The sequence below is a fragment of the Gadus chalcogrammus genome, chromosome 17 (genome assembly GCF_026213295.1).
Source record: "Gadus chalcogrammus isolate NIFS_2021 chromosome 17, NIFS_Gcha_1.0, whole genome shotgun sequence".
NCBI classification, from domain to species: domain Eukaryota; kingdom Metazoa; phylum Chordata; class Actinopteri; order Gadiformes; family Gadidae; genus Gadus; species Gadus chalcogrammus.
This window is the reverse complement of record NC_079428.1, coordinates 17,532,306-17,547,111: the sequence shown is the minus strand read 5'-3', so window position 1 is coordinate 17,547,111 and position 14,806 is coordinate 17,532,306. Positions and strand designations below refer to the sequence as shown.

Here is a 14,806-nt window from a genome sequence, read left to right as displayed (position 1 = left end):
TCTTCTTACAGAAAAGACACATCATGATGACAAACCCTTCATTGGAACTTGTGGTCAGTGTCTTTGCTCCGACACTGTGTTGTCTTTGGGACTTTTCAGGCTCAGCTTGTTTCAGTGACTGCAGTGAAGTAACAGGGTTACAGGCGATTTTTACTTCCCTTGTCAGAAATTTTACGAACTGGCTGAATGAAGGGAATTGGTTTCTATCCTCTTCTTCATCAACAACCTTCCGGTTCCATCCTGCTATTAACCAATCCGGTAACTTTGACAGAATTCTCCTGTTTTCATTACAGTCATTCAATATTTCCAGTGCTTTTATATGGACCATGGCAGCCTCGCAACTGCGTAGAAAATCTACAAACTCTCTGAGTTCAAAGTTGTCTTTAGATCCTATCTTGGGCCATGCTTGTAGCTTGTCTCTGTAAGCCATTGCAACTGTGAATGGGTTTCCATATCGCTCTTCCAGAATCTTCCATGCACTAGCGTAGGCCGACTCAGTTCCAAGTAGGAAAAAGCCATCGATTGCTTTCTTAGCTAGTCCACTTACATACTGACGGAGGTAGTATATTTTCTCCTTATCTTCAATGTTCTTGTGGCCAATAAGTGTTTGAAATGAAAGTTTCCAGTCGTTGTACTTCAGTGGATCTCCGCTGAATATTGAAGGTTCAGGGATGGGAACTCTGTTAGCGCTCATAGCATCTGCTAGCACCTTGACAAGCTCTGCTGTACTTTCATTTGAGCCGGTACTCGTACTTTGTATGGGAGACTTTTGCATGGACAGACGATTTGAAGGTGGAATAACTGGGTTGTCTGCTACCAGTTGCTGTCCCAATGTGTCCATTTGCTCTTCTTCTGCGGCCCTTGGTTGATCATACACCTGCATTCTGGCTCTTGCTGCATTGAGATTCTTGACTGCCTCCAACTTCTACACGTTTCTCCTCTTTTCTTCCAGAGCTCTTAGAAGAGCTCCATGCTCCTCTTCTAGCTGAGCTTTGATTTTTACTTCCTCTGCCTCTCGCTCTAAGCTGCGCTTAACAATTGCTGCCTGTTCATCAGATATCTTCCTTTTAACTTCTGCTTCTAGACGCTGTATTTCCTGCTGTTCCTTTTCTTGTTGTTCTAACACTTTCAGAACAGCTTCGCTTGCGGCAGCCTCTGCGGCAGCTTCTTGGCGTTTTATAGAGGACCTGGAGGAGTTGATTGAGGGAACTTTTAACTCGGTGGTGAAAGAACCTGACTTAGAGGAGCTTGTGCCAAAGAGAGAGCCTGCTTCTGGCCATTTGACTTCTTCTGCTTCTTTGGCTTCTCCATCGAGTCGGCTTGAGGCTTTGCTTACAATAAAGTTGGAGATCTCTACACACAGATCCACTTTTCTGCGCGTGTCTTGATCCGGAGTTGAGACATTGCGCAGCTCATCATAAATTAGCTGGACATCTGCTGAAAAACCTGCGATATCACCAATGATATCCTTGAGCAACTCTTCAGATAGACGGTCCTTTAATTGTGACAATGACTTCTTGGCTAATTTTGCTTGTGTTTTCCATTTATCATAAGTGTAGTTAAATTTTTGTTGAAGCCCTTTACATTTTTCTTCTTGCATTTCTTTGCCTTTTTCTGTGAGAGATCTGATTCTTGAACTTTGTCTTAGCTTTGGCGCTTCATCATGCTGGGCTTCAGGAAGGCCTACTTCAGGTTTATCTTGGGAGTCTAAGCTATGAACTGTTGACTCACTTGGCTCTGTCATTGGTTAAATCACTTATTTAAGTTGACTCACTTGGCTCTGTCATTGTTTAAATCACTTATTTAAGTTGACTCACTTTTGAAAATAAAGCGTGAATGTAAACATCCCTTTAGTTATGTATATCTTGCAATAAATCAAATAACTTTGGAGGTCACCCTTAAATGCAAACAATATGTAAACCTCTATAAATTGCCCAAAGCATCAAATGCAGAATAAAACTTTGATGTAGCTACAACACACTCTAAGTTGAAACACAAAAGTTCAATGAGAACTGTAGTTGCCCTTTAACTTTGGCACTTAAATGCTTCCATACAGCATAAGAAAAAACATTCACTTAACACAGCTCTTATTCACAGTAAATAATAACCAAATCCTATACAAAAGCCTTAATTTTCTTAGATCACTCTTAACTTAGAGATGTCCGTTGACATCTCGCGGCTCCGGGTGCCTTAACGGTCACTCATCTGTCAGTTAGAGATGTCCGTTGATCGCGGCTCCGTGTGCCTTAACGGTCGCTCATCTGTCAGTTAGAGATGTCCGTTGATCGCGGCTCCGTGTGCCTTAACGGTCGCTCATCTGTCAGTTAGAGATGTCCGTTGATCGCGGCTCCGTGGGCCTTAACGGTCATCTGTCAGTTGGAGATGTCCGTTGATCGCGGCTCCGTGTGCCTTAACGGTCATCTGTCAGTTGGAGATGTCCGTTGATCGCGGCTCCGTGGGCCTTAACGGTCATCTGTCAGTTGGAGATGTCCGTTGATCGCGGCTCCGTGTGCCGGTCCAGCCAAACCTTAACAGGCCGATCCTTTTCTTGCGCTCCTTCGTTGAACTGCCACTCGCGTCGATGAACAGTCCGAGTTTTCACTGTAACTCCCTCTAATAGCATTCGGTAGACACCAATGGTTTCCTTTGACGGGTTTTATTGTAGCCTTTTACTCCAACTCCACCGTGAAAACTATAGATGAATACATACACAGTACAACAGAAATCACGGCATTAGCTTTACATAAAATCATAAATTACACGGCACACAAAAAGCCAAACAAGCAAAACAAAATACAGGGAAACAACAAGAAACATACCTCGTTGGCTGCATGCTATTTACAGGGACTTTGAAACTAGATTATTTTCGGCGATGCGTATCACAAGCTATTCACCTTCTCTCATGCCGCATCTCAAACTGACACAAACTGACAAAACATCAGCCTAAATACACACACACACACAAGTGACGTCATTCAACAAACTATTTAAATACAATTTTAAACCTGAATAACGAACACAATTATTGAATTACTAATATAAACAAAAATGAATTTCCTTATGCCTTATAATATGAAAGTAATAATTAAATTACAGAAACCTTTTAATGATGACAGTTACACCATTAAACGCGTTTCTAATGACATTTCTAGCGAGAAATGTACATTTTCCTTACATAATCTTCAATCAGTGAATGTGTATGATCTTTATTAATCTTTATTATCTGAATGGGAAATGCAATATTTTAGGACAGATACACCATTAAACGCGTTTCTAATGACTTTTCTAGCGAGAAATGTACATTTTCCTTACATAATCTTCAGTCAGTGAATGTGTATGATCTTTATTAATCTTTATTATCTGAATGGGAAATGCAATATTTTAGGACCGATTCACCGTTAAACGTGTTTCTAATAACATTTCTAGCGAGAAATATACTTTTTACTTGCATAATCTTCAGTCAGTGATTGTGTCTGATCTTTAGTTTTATAGTTATTAGGATTTGATCGGCTCGCTCGCATGTTTCAACGACGTCAGGTTGCTTTCGCTAAACTAGCAGCTCACGTGCTTCCTGCGTTTGTGTTATTAAACTGTTACTTTATGTAACTTTTAATGATATCATCTTGTTAGAAACACGTATATCTGAGAGCCAACCCAGTCGCCAAAAGCATACGTTGACAGTGTACTTTTCGTGAACACTGGATTACGTCGCATTTCAACATAAAATAGCGTGTTATACACACACACACACGCACGCACACGCACACACACACACACACACACACACACACAAACACACACACACACACACACGCACGCACACGCGCACGCACGCACGCACGCACACACACGCACACGGTCGTGCGCAGGAGCACGCAATCGCGTGATACCGGGTTGAAAGAAAGACGTCAACTCTGGAGTGACCGAAAATTTGCGGTGCTGGTTTGTGTGACGTAAGTACAACTAGGTGATTGACTGCTATTTAAAAACGGTTGAATGCTTGAAATACTAAGATTATGGAGTTGATAGTGCAAATAATTATATTGCCGTTGTCAAAGAATATTAACAGGTATTAACAGCTAATAACAGATAACAAAAGCGTTGCTTCATAGGCTAATGTAGGCCTACGTCGCCACCTGTCCCTCGGGTAGGCTAGCTAGTTCGTTAGTAATTGAAATTGAACAATGAGAAGGCTTAGAAGTACCATACACAGCATCATGTTAGAAGGTAATTTACACAATGTAGTCGGCTGTTTGTAAAAAATAGTTTGTTTTTAGTGATTTACTTTTTTCTCCATGCAGCTTCAAATAAGCATCATACATCTTAACTATCTCTCTGCCAATCTAATATTTTATATCTATAATCTTTCTTATCTATCTACTATCTGTGTATCTAATCTGTTTTATTTATCTGTCTATTCGGTTTGTCTGTGTCTTTGTAAATTAGGTAATCTTTCAATATGCCAGGCAGCACATGTAAGACATGCCCCTCCTGCAAAACCATTCTGCCTTGCGCTAAAAAGGTTTGCAGCCACTGCAAAATGGTCCAGCCTGTAAAAGAACGCCTCAAAATTGCCTTGAGAAAATTTGAGGCTAAGCGGGAAGAGTGGACGTCTTCCCGCAAGAAGAACCACAACATGGCTGTTGTCAAGCAGGAAATGTTCCTCCTGGTATGTAAACAATTCTGTTTTAATTATGTTCTACCTTTAACTGTCTGAATCACTATTGCTTTGAATAGTAGGTCTTTTTTGATTACTACAGGCAAAACATTAACATGCTGTGATTTCCTTACAGCTCGAAAAGCTTCAAGCAGCAGGATATAAACCTGTCCTGCTGCTTGGAAAAGCCACTAAAAAGAGCCATGTGGTCAAGGTGTTCACACCTCGTTGCACATTGGCCACATTTGCGGAGGAGTCCCTCAAAAAAATGGGCTCCATCCATGAGTACATTTGTCAAGGTATGATTCTTTATTTTTATAAATTCCACACATCCTCTGCTTTGTTTACCAAAATACTAACTGCATCTTGTTATTTGTCCACCACATTCATTTTTATCATGGAACTATTGCTACAATTTTTTTGGTTGCCATTTGCAATTTAATAACCCTTTGCAACACTTTTCAAACTTGCACAGGATGGACCCCTTTTGCAAGTGGGACTGCAGAGGGGCCAGAAGAGGGCAGGGGGACCACTCAGGTGAAGACATACAGGAATATCTATGACAATTAAAGAGGCTAATCCTATATATTGTTATATACTGCATATATACTCCAATATATTATGCTACAAATTACAATATACTAAGTCAGCTGTATAAGTGCTAACCTCTTTTCATGTTTGTTTATGGTTATTTATGTGTATAGATGTGTATAGATCTGTATGGTCTTAATTTCATATTTTTTAAAACAGAATTTACACTTGCACTGTTGAAGTTCCACTGTTGGACTTTGAGTGAGTGTTATCTTATGTCATCTTAGATGGACATGGACATGGGAGAGGTGGAGGACAGGGCCGTGCAGGTGGAGGAGGGGGAGGAGGTGGCCCTGCAGGTGGAGGAGGGGGAGGAGGTGGCCCTGCAGTTGGAGGAGGTGGCCCTGCAGTTGGAGGAGGTGGCCCTGCAGGTGGAGGAGGTGGAGGAGGTGGCCCTGCAGGTGGAGGAGGTGGCCCTGCAGGTGGAGGAGGTGGCCCTGCAGGTGGAGGAGGGGGCCCTGCAGGTGGAGGAGGGGGCCCTGCAGGTGGAGGAGGGGGCCCTGCAGGTAGAGGAGGTGGCCCACCCGGACACGGAAGGACCAGGTATGGATTTTTCAATTAAAGCATGCATGAGAAGGTACTAAGTGTCATACAAATAAACATCATTGCCTGAATGAGTAATATTTTATTTTCCATTCCAACAGCGGTCTCTACTGTGCAGAGGAAGCGGAGGAGAAAAGGTATGTTCAGAATGTCTGTACAGATCGAATTGCTAATTGACTACTATTCTTTTCACCATAGCATTACATTTATTGTAGTTATTTTGGAAAAAGGACTGTAATAAGAATGTTGGTTATGACCATTTGAGTCTTTGTTTGAATACCTCAACATTTCTTTCCTACAGAGCATCACAGCCAGAAGGGGCTTGAAAAAAGGAATAAGACTTTACCGAAGAGTAAGATGAAATAGTTTGTAACGATCAGAGCACTGACAAACCCTTTACACAATTTATAATTATGGAATTGTAAATTATTCTCCTGTGTATTCATAGCAGCGATTACAGCATTAACCCATTTAAGCCGGGAAAGCATTGCCGCTGTTCTACCTTTAAAGCCGGGAGCGCTGTTGCGTCATTCTACCTTTAAGGACGGGAAAGCGTTTGCGTCGTTTTTCTGTATAAGGATTTTTTTGCCCAAAGTGTCGGCCTCTGGGCCAATGAAATGCATCAATATAGACACATATAGGTGTCAACTTGTTCCTCGTGAGTTTAGTTCAGAAATTTCTTCAAGCAAGTATGGCGGAATTTGAGACTGAAGACTTTTCTGACGGTAGCGATTTCGAGGAGTTTCTCGGCTTCGAAGATGTTGATGAGGCCGAGTACTTTGATAACGAATACGAACCGATTGACCGGGAATTATGGTTAAGGCACATGTTCGTGAATGACGACGAGGAAGAAGAAGTATGGAATGGGGCTATGGGAATGGGGCTGCTTGTGTTGCCGGTGCGAAGAGATTACTGGCGACAGAGTAAGAATCTCTTTCGGACGCAATTCGCCAGAAATATGTCCCGGGACAGATTTGCGGCCAGCTGGAGGCAAGGACAATAGTAATACTTATTGATTGGGATGATGCTGTAATAAGTAATTACTACAGTTTATATGTAAGAGATGTATTACTGTCCCGGAGATGCGTAAAGCACCCGGGTGCGTAAAACCAGATAAGCTTCTCTGGAATGTCACTTATACTTATCAATAGTAATACTTATTGATTGTGATGATGCTGTAATAAGAAATTACGACAGTTTATATGTAAGAGATGTATTACTGTCCCGGAGATGCGTAAAGCACCCGTAAAACCAGATAAGCTTCTCTGGAATGTCACCAGTGGCGTAACAAGGCAACGACGGGCCCGTATGCAGGATGTTCAAGGCTCTTCCAAAGAATAGAGCTTCTTTGGAATTTCACACCTAACTGCGATCTCCAGAACAATAAGGCCTAGGCTACTATACATTCCCAAATTATAGCCTGTATCTTTTAATTACGCTACTTCTTAGGATGGAATGCAATTGTATTTGTATTATGCATAATACTTTTATTCAGTCATCACATACAAGTGCATGTAATTTAAAACGCAGACTGTTTACAGTTTTAGTCCCAGTTTGTTCCCCTTCCCATGTTTGTTATTATATACTTTATTACTTTCTTATATACTTATTTCACTTTATTATACTTTATTTTTTTTACTGTTTTGTGCTGTTCCTGCACTTTTACATATTTTTTTACTTTTTTATTTACTTTTCTACCTGTATGTAAATATTGTAAATATTTGTTAATAAAAACTCAAATTTCCCATGAAAGCCACAGGTGTCAGCTCTCAAATACTTTTTGAATTGTGTTCCTATCTGTTACAGGGGCTGAGAAATCAGTAATTTAGTAGGCGTTGACACAATTGCTGAATTTCTAGAAAAACTTCAGGTTTTGGGGGCTTTTCTGAAATCGCCTATAGGTTTTACAGGCATTTTTTCCAGGCGCTTTAGGCCTAAATGGGTTAATACAGTATTAATAATTACTGTTATTGATTTTATATTTGCGGTATTTTATATTTGCCAGTGGATAAGCATAGATGGTTTTGTTGTGAAAAACATGTTTTTTATATTTTCAGATTGCCCCTACCATATTGGTCGTGACTCCTTCGAAATAAGGAGTTACGGGAAGGAGAGGATGAAAAAGGTTTGACAGACCCATAAAGACCCAGCAAAAACACATGCGTGATTAACTGTAGGAATGACATTCTCGCTGATTGATCATGAGCATGCATATTAAGTGCATACTGTAAATGTAATTTACTCATGTATACAAGTAATTTGCATAAATATTTTGGAATAGTACCGTCAATGCATTTTGTCTATCAAACTCATAGGCTAACACTGAATTTATTATCTTACTACTGAATTTATGGTTCCTTTCCTTGATAGGGCATTAAAGAAGTCCTTGTTGATTGGCAGCCTTGCCCAGTTTGGTATGTATTTAATTTGGTTTCTTTCTGTTTCACTGGTTTTTTTTAAACCACTTCATTGCTTTTCCGAGTATTCTATATTATACCATATTATTTTGCACCATCTTGGTGCAAAATAGCTGCTGCTATTTTAACGTTTAACAGTAGTTCTTCCACCAAACACACTTGCCAACCAGATTTCCTATCAAGTGGTTTCATCATTCCCTTTCTTATGTGTCATACACTATTACATTATTAGATCTTGAATTATTAGAAAATGACTTGAAAGTGTGGTATTGCTCAAGAACAAAAATGTGCAAAGATTGGGCTTGATTTGTAATTGCCTTTATAGATGAGAATCAATATAAAGTAGGTATATACTGTGTGTTATGTAAGTGGAGTTCGACCAATCATCACAAAACGGTTCATTGATATATTATTTGTTCTCTTTTCAGTGGGAAGGAGTGGGCCAGGTCCTGGCAGCCAAAAGATTTGAATTAGTCCCCCTGCCCTCTTCAAATAAAAACATATTTTCAGTCTTTCTAGAATGTGGTGCTACTCCTGATACATGATTGCCCTGCCATTCAAATGTGGTCACTAAGAGCTTAATGACACACACACACATATATATATATATATATATATATATATATATATATATATATATATATATATGTATGGACACAACAGTTAATATAAATATGAATTCCAGTCTGTAGGCAGTACATGGTGGGTAAAGTTAAAGTAACTCAAAAGTTGTGGGCTGAAGGGTCTCTAGGTAATAGAGTAGTAGCAGCAATTAATTGAGTATTTAATCCATTCAATGTATTTAAGATATGCATCCAGGTATAATTGCAAATGGCTATATTGTATAGAAAATATTGATTTTAAACATACAAGTGCAAGCAGGGCCTACTGAATGTCAATTTAGTCACAACAGATTATTAAAATATAGTGCTGATAGATCTTTATTCAACACCAAAACACCAGATTCTCTTGGATGATTAAGTTAGCTGCTACGTCAAACCAACCATGGTGTGGTGGTGGTTTCATATATGTGAAAGGGCATTCAAATATAGCCTACTACAATAATAATAATAATACATTTTATTTGTAAATCACTTTTCATAAAAATAATCTCAAAGTGCTACAACAAAACACGAAGGGCAATAACACAATAAAATAAATAATAATAATCTAAGGACCATAGGTGTTATAGGGTGTACCGATGAGAAGGCTGTTACAGTAATCAAGCCTGGAGGGGATTAAGGCGTGGACGAGTTTCTCTGCGTCAGAGAAGGTGAGGATTGGGCAGAGTTTTGATCAATGATCAATTAGGAGGCCGAAGCCCTAAAGGACAACCCTGTCTCATGAAAATTACGTTCCCAGAGAACTATTCGGCATTCTCAATTACGTTTGTCTGAAAACGTATTTTGTCTCGACAGAAAAACATGGTGGCTAAGCCTATGATGGTTGCTATGGACGCTGAAACTAGCAGCCCGAATGCCGTTTAAAGCATGGAAATAAAACCATTGTCTTTGCTGATTATGTTATTTTATGGAACCGTGTAATGATGTTATTTTTCCACACATAAACACAGAACAGTCTGTTCAACCCGGTATCACGCCAAGGCGTGAAATAGATACATTGGTCCACCTCGCAAGGAGTGTTCAGTGTCACGCTATGCCTGACCAAAGCGTGAAGAGATACACGTTTCTTCCGCCCATCTAAATGAATGGAGGAATAGCACCAATAGGGGTCGATACGTTCTCCCAGCATTTGGGGGAAATGGTTACGTATATATATATATATATATATTAGATTAGATTAGAAAACTTTATTTATCCCAAAATGGGCAATTTCGTTCACAGTTTCCAGTCTCACATAATAGATTACTTAATAAATACAATAAATAGCAATAGGAGGTAGACAAAAACATATATCAAAGGCAGTCCAACACACACATTTAACTCACAATTCATTTCAGCCCGTCAGTAACAACCACCCTGCCCCCGGAAACACCCAGCAACACTGGTGTGCTCTCCACCTACTCCTTACTTTTGTCATCATTTAGTAACCTGATGGTTGCAGGGATAAAAGAGTGGGAGTACCTCATTGTTCTTGTCCTGATTGAACAGTAGCGCCGCCCTGAAGGCATTAGGCATATATATATATATATATATATATATATATATATATATCCAATATTTTAGGACAGATTGACCATTAAACGTGTTTCTAATAACATTTCTAGCGAGAAATATACTTTTTACTTGCATAATCTTCAGTCAGTGAATGTGTCTGATCTTTTGTTCGATAGTTAGTTTTATGGTCTCCCTAGCATGTTTCAAAGACGTCAGGTTGCTAGGGACGCGACGATCTAGTTGTGGGCCAGCAGAGGGTAACATTTATACCGAATTTGGCCTGTAACCAAATGTATGATATGCTATACGTATAGCCTAGTTTATATGTTATAAATATTTGTTATATGGTCTGGTTATACCTGAACTTGGTTAAAGATGTTCAATGGTCAGATACAGATCATGTTATAACGATAATTGAATAAAAGTTATGGTCTACTTATAGATAGAATATTACACAACGTAATAATTGTATACATATAATAGCCTATATTTTAATATTAAATTAATTAATTACAATAACGGCTTTAAACATGTGACATGCGTTTTTTGGGCCTTTTCTTTTCAATGGGCCTGCGTCAACGTCACGTGACTCTCGGCAAACCACGTTGGTTAAAGACGGCAATGGAGCTTGGTTAGGAAATAGAAATATATACCATGAAAATATCTTCCCGTAACGGGGCAAACAAGGTGTCATTTGTCATCTACGTTTCGAGGCGATTGCAACGGTGCCATGCATGACCATATTTGACTATGTTTCAGGGTAGTAATTAGCTGTCGATTTTGGAGGCCTTTATAGATAATAACCAGCTATAGATTTGCTACCCGATGGAGTTTTCTGACAAATTACATGTTATTTAGCATCTACATTAGCAGCTGAGTCCAATGAGATCAAGCTCGACCTTGTGCCACACAGAGATCATGTCCTAGACCATAGGTGTACCATGTAAAATACAGGGGCCATGTAGTGTAGGGGGCCGTGTAGGGCCGTGGAGTGTCATGCTTTGTGTCATTGGACTCAGCTCAATGTGTAGATGCTAAATAACATGTGATTTGTCACAAACTTTTATCGGGAAGCAAATCAATAGCTGGTCATTATTGATTAAGGCCTCCAATTTCGACAGCTAATTACTACCATTAAACATGTTTGAATGTGTTCATGTGTGGCACCGTTGCAATCGCCTGGAAGCGTAGATGTTGAAGGACATCTTGTTTGCCCTCTTACGCACCGGCCCTACAATAAATTACTCAGCAAGTGCTCCATCTTGTTGCACCTCACCCAGCGGCTCGCTTGCAAGATTTTGGTCTGAAGTTCTACCCAAACCTACACCCTAGCCATCCAACATGCATATCGGAGAATCAGGCCTCTCTTTAATAATGACAAAAAGTTATGAGAGAAACACACATTAATTTTTTGTTATCTCATAAGCGGCGTGGTGCCGGCTCCTTTTGACCTTTTGACCCCCGACTTCAAAAACGTGGCCACAGGCCAGCTGTGTCTACACACCTTTAGCCACAAATGTACACCTCCATCCCACAAAAAATGGGGACTAGAAACTAACCTCTGTCTTATGTACATTTACTGTACTGTTGGAGGTCACGCCCCTTTGCCGACCTTTTCGAGATAGCTAGGGATGCTAAAATGTTTACACACATTTCCCGGGGCCCCGTGTACGACATATCCGAGATTTGGAGTTCTAGCCCTTAGAGAAAAAAAGTTTTCCCAAATGGAGTGTCATTTGGACAAAGCCCCTCAGAAGTGTAGCCTGCAAGACCTAATGGTTCAGAATGTGGTGGAAAAACAGTTTTTGAGATAGGAAGGTCCTACCGCCCTGAAATTTTAATACCTTATTCTAGGGCCTAACTGGGACCTCCGCACCGAAACTTGGCCCGGTCGGACCCCGAGGGCAGGAAGGGGGGGCCCTTCCTGCCCGAGACTTGGCCCGGTCAGACCCCGAGGGCAGGCCCCCCCTGACAAGCTGACAATATTGGTGAGCATAATAAATAGTATTGCTGATGTCACTTACTCTTCCTGCACACAGTGTGCGATGTTCCAGCATTTTTGCAAGGGCTTGCCTGGAGAATCCAGGTGAGATCAACTTCAGCTCCTGAAAGGTGTTGAGGAGGTCCACCGTGTAGATTGTGGAAGCATTTGCAGAAGCTGGCCAATATCCACTCCTGACTAGGTCTCTCACATCAGGGGCCCACTGCTGCAGGCATGTTTGGCACACATAACGTGGCAAATGCAAATCATAACGCCCTAACGAAAAAAACAACATTAGTCATAATCATTGACACATATTGTATATTAGACTAACAGAAGTCTAAATAGAGAACTGGTTTCTACCATTGATGGTAATCAAGATGACTGGTTTCCCAGCTTCCACTGTGAAGCTAGGGACCTGGCAGGTGCAGTGCTGTGCTGGCATTGTGGGTAAAATGCGATCTGTCGAAAAGAACATTCTGTATATGGCAGCAGACTGAATAAACAAGATAAGGATCAGGAAGTCTAGACAGGTAGATTTGTCAGACCTTACCTTGCTCATGTGTGGCATATATTCCAGTCTCTCCTCTTGAGATACATGTGGATGGGGGAATGGCTTTAAAGAAGCCATCCACCATGCTGTCCCTGTTGTGGAGTGGCCGTTTGCTGTGGTTATGCATGTCGCAGGCCCCACAAAACCACTGCTCCGGAAGGCACTCTCTGCACCTAAGCAGACAAAACACTCAAGTCAAGTCACTCAATTTATATGATATACTTTTTTTAGTGTACATAGATACATTCTATTATTTGATTGATAAACATCCAACCTTATAACAGCCGGCTTGTGGCAGAAGCAACACAATGGCTTGCCAACAGCCTCAGATTCCAAAAGACATCTGAGGTGGTACGGCCGTGCTTCCTCCCAACGGTCAGAGGCTTTCTGCTGCCTAACAGACCACGATGATGCTGCGCTTCTCTCAGGCTCAGCAGGACAGGGGCTTGAATCCAGTAGGGCAGAAAGCCTCTCCATGTTTTGTTCTGCAAATAAAATATAACCAAATGATCTACATTCTATATACAGTATTTGGATTTCAGAATTAAACACTGTATATTTACCAAACATCTCTTGAGGATTTTGCTGTGCTCTGGGTAAGGGCAAGGAATCCTCTGAAGGAAGTGCCAACACCTCAGTGTCCATGCCTGTTAAACAGTACATGACAGATTAATATATCTCTACGGCAGACACTCAAGTGCTTGCACTGCTGCAAGAAACTCATTTGACAGTAAGTACGTCAATCAAACGGTCGTACTGCACTCCCTCTCCCCCGCTCCCATGTACTTGTACTTGGAATGGGTAGAGTCAGCGTTGAAGGAGAGGGGGTAGGACCATTTGAGTTGTGTATTTTCAAAATCTGCTGGCGTTTCGCAAATCCCATACCCAACCTTTAACGGTCCAAATGTTACAAATCGACTTTGACCCACGGGAACGAAAAATCGAATAATAGAAAATTCTGACCCATCCCTAATTGCCATGGGTAATTGTTTGTCACCAAATTAAACTAATCTGAATTTGCACATAAACAAACCTGTAGTTAGGCCACTCCATCGGTCTGCACGGCCTGTATGGCCCGCCCGGCCTCCACGGCCTCCACGTCTCCCTCTGGCCTTGCCGCGTCCGCTCCGTTTGGTTGAGCTCCGTGGTGAATCCCCTCCAGATCTTGCCCGATTGACATTCTCCGCAGCCTCCTGTGTGTTTAAGTCCAACATCTTGTTAGACGGAGTTTCTGAAGTACTGAAACATTCATTTCATGTACAAGTTCAAGTTCAGTTAATGTACAAAAGGTTGTTACCATGGCTTCTGCAAGGAATTGGTCATGCATCAACCCAACGGCAAGGTGTCTTCCTTCTGTGCGGGGGTCACGGAGATCCAGGTCAAACAACTTGTCCATAGCAACACGAGAGAAAAGTTACAGCGATAGAATGAATAGAACTACTGCCGACAATCGATCTTGAGAATGCTTGTAAGATTAGCAGTCCTAGCTATATGTCGCTCGAGAGCAGCGTCATAGAGCTCGTAAGTTCGCCCCTTCCGGTAGGCCCCTCATGGGACCTCTGAGATCGAAAAATATGAATGGGTTTCAATGGAGAGAAAGTAATTATTTTCTGGTCCCCGTCTTTATATGTGCTGGATTACACATATGTATACGTAGCGGAAGAGTCGGAGCCAGGCTGAGCCAAAGTCGGCGCATTTTCCACATAGCCTGCATTAATAGAGTCATTTTTTAGTTTTTATAGTTTTTTATAGTTGCTAGGCGTAAAGAGTTCACCTTTCAAAGCGGGATGTTTATTGCGGGGGAGGAGCCACGGCGGCAGTCGTGATCGTAATTTCCGGTTAGTGCACCACGGAGTACTCGATTTGGAAGAGCACTCACATCTGAAAAATTAACGTAGTAGATAGTACGGATAGTATACTTCCTTCAAGTATACTCATGGAAGTACA

The 14,806-nt window shown here is 41.1% G+C and overlaps 2 long non-coding RNA genes across 3 annotated transcripts; one reads left to right on the top strand and one right to left on the bottom strand.

Moving 5' to 3' along the window:
• The first annotated feature begins 4,572 nt into the window (after positions 1–4,572).
• LOC130369692 (uncharacterized) lies at positions 4,573–5,344 on the top strand. The gene is made up of 3 exons (XR_008892882.1): positions 4,573–4,669; positions 4,794–4,956; positions 5,133–5,344. It is a non-coding gene; the product is annotated as an uncharacterized LOC130369692 (long non-coding RNA).
• A 6,906-nt stretch (positions 5,345–12,250) lies between these two features.
• LOC130369674 (uncharacterized) lies at positions 12,251–14,546 on the bottom strand. Of its 2 annotated transcripts, XR_008892864.1 has the most exons (6): positions 14,157–14,546; positions 13,893–14,052; positions 13,423–13,506; positions 12,860–13,032; positions 12,670–12,768; positions 12,251–12,582 (listed from the first exon to the last, which is right to left on the bottom strand). It is a non-coding gene; the product is annotated as an uncharacterized LOC130369674 (long non-coding RNA). The 2 variants fall into 2 exon arrangements; XR_008892865.1 differs by lacking the exons at positions 12,251–12,582; positions 12,670–12,768; positions 12,860–13,032 and adding an exon at positions 13,211–13,344 and having other exon boundaries at positions 14,157–14,533.
• Positions 14,547–14,806: the final 260 nt, after the last annotated feature.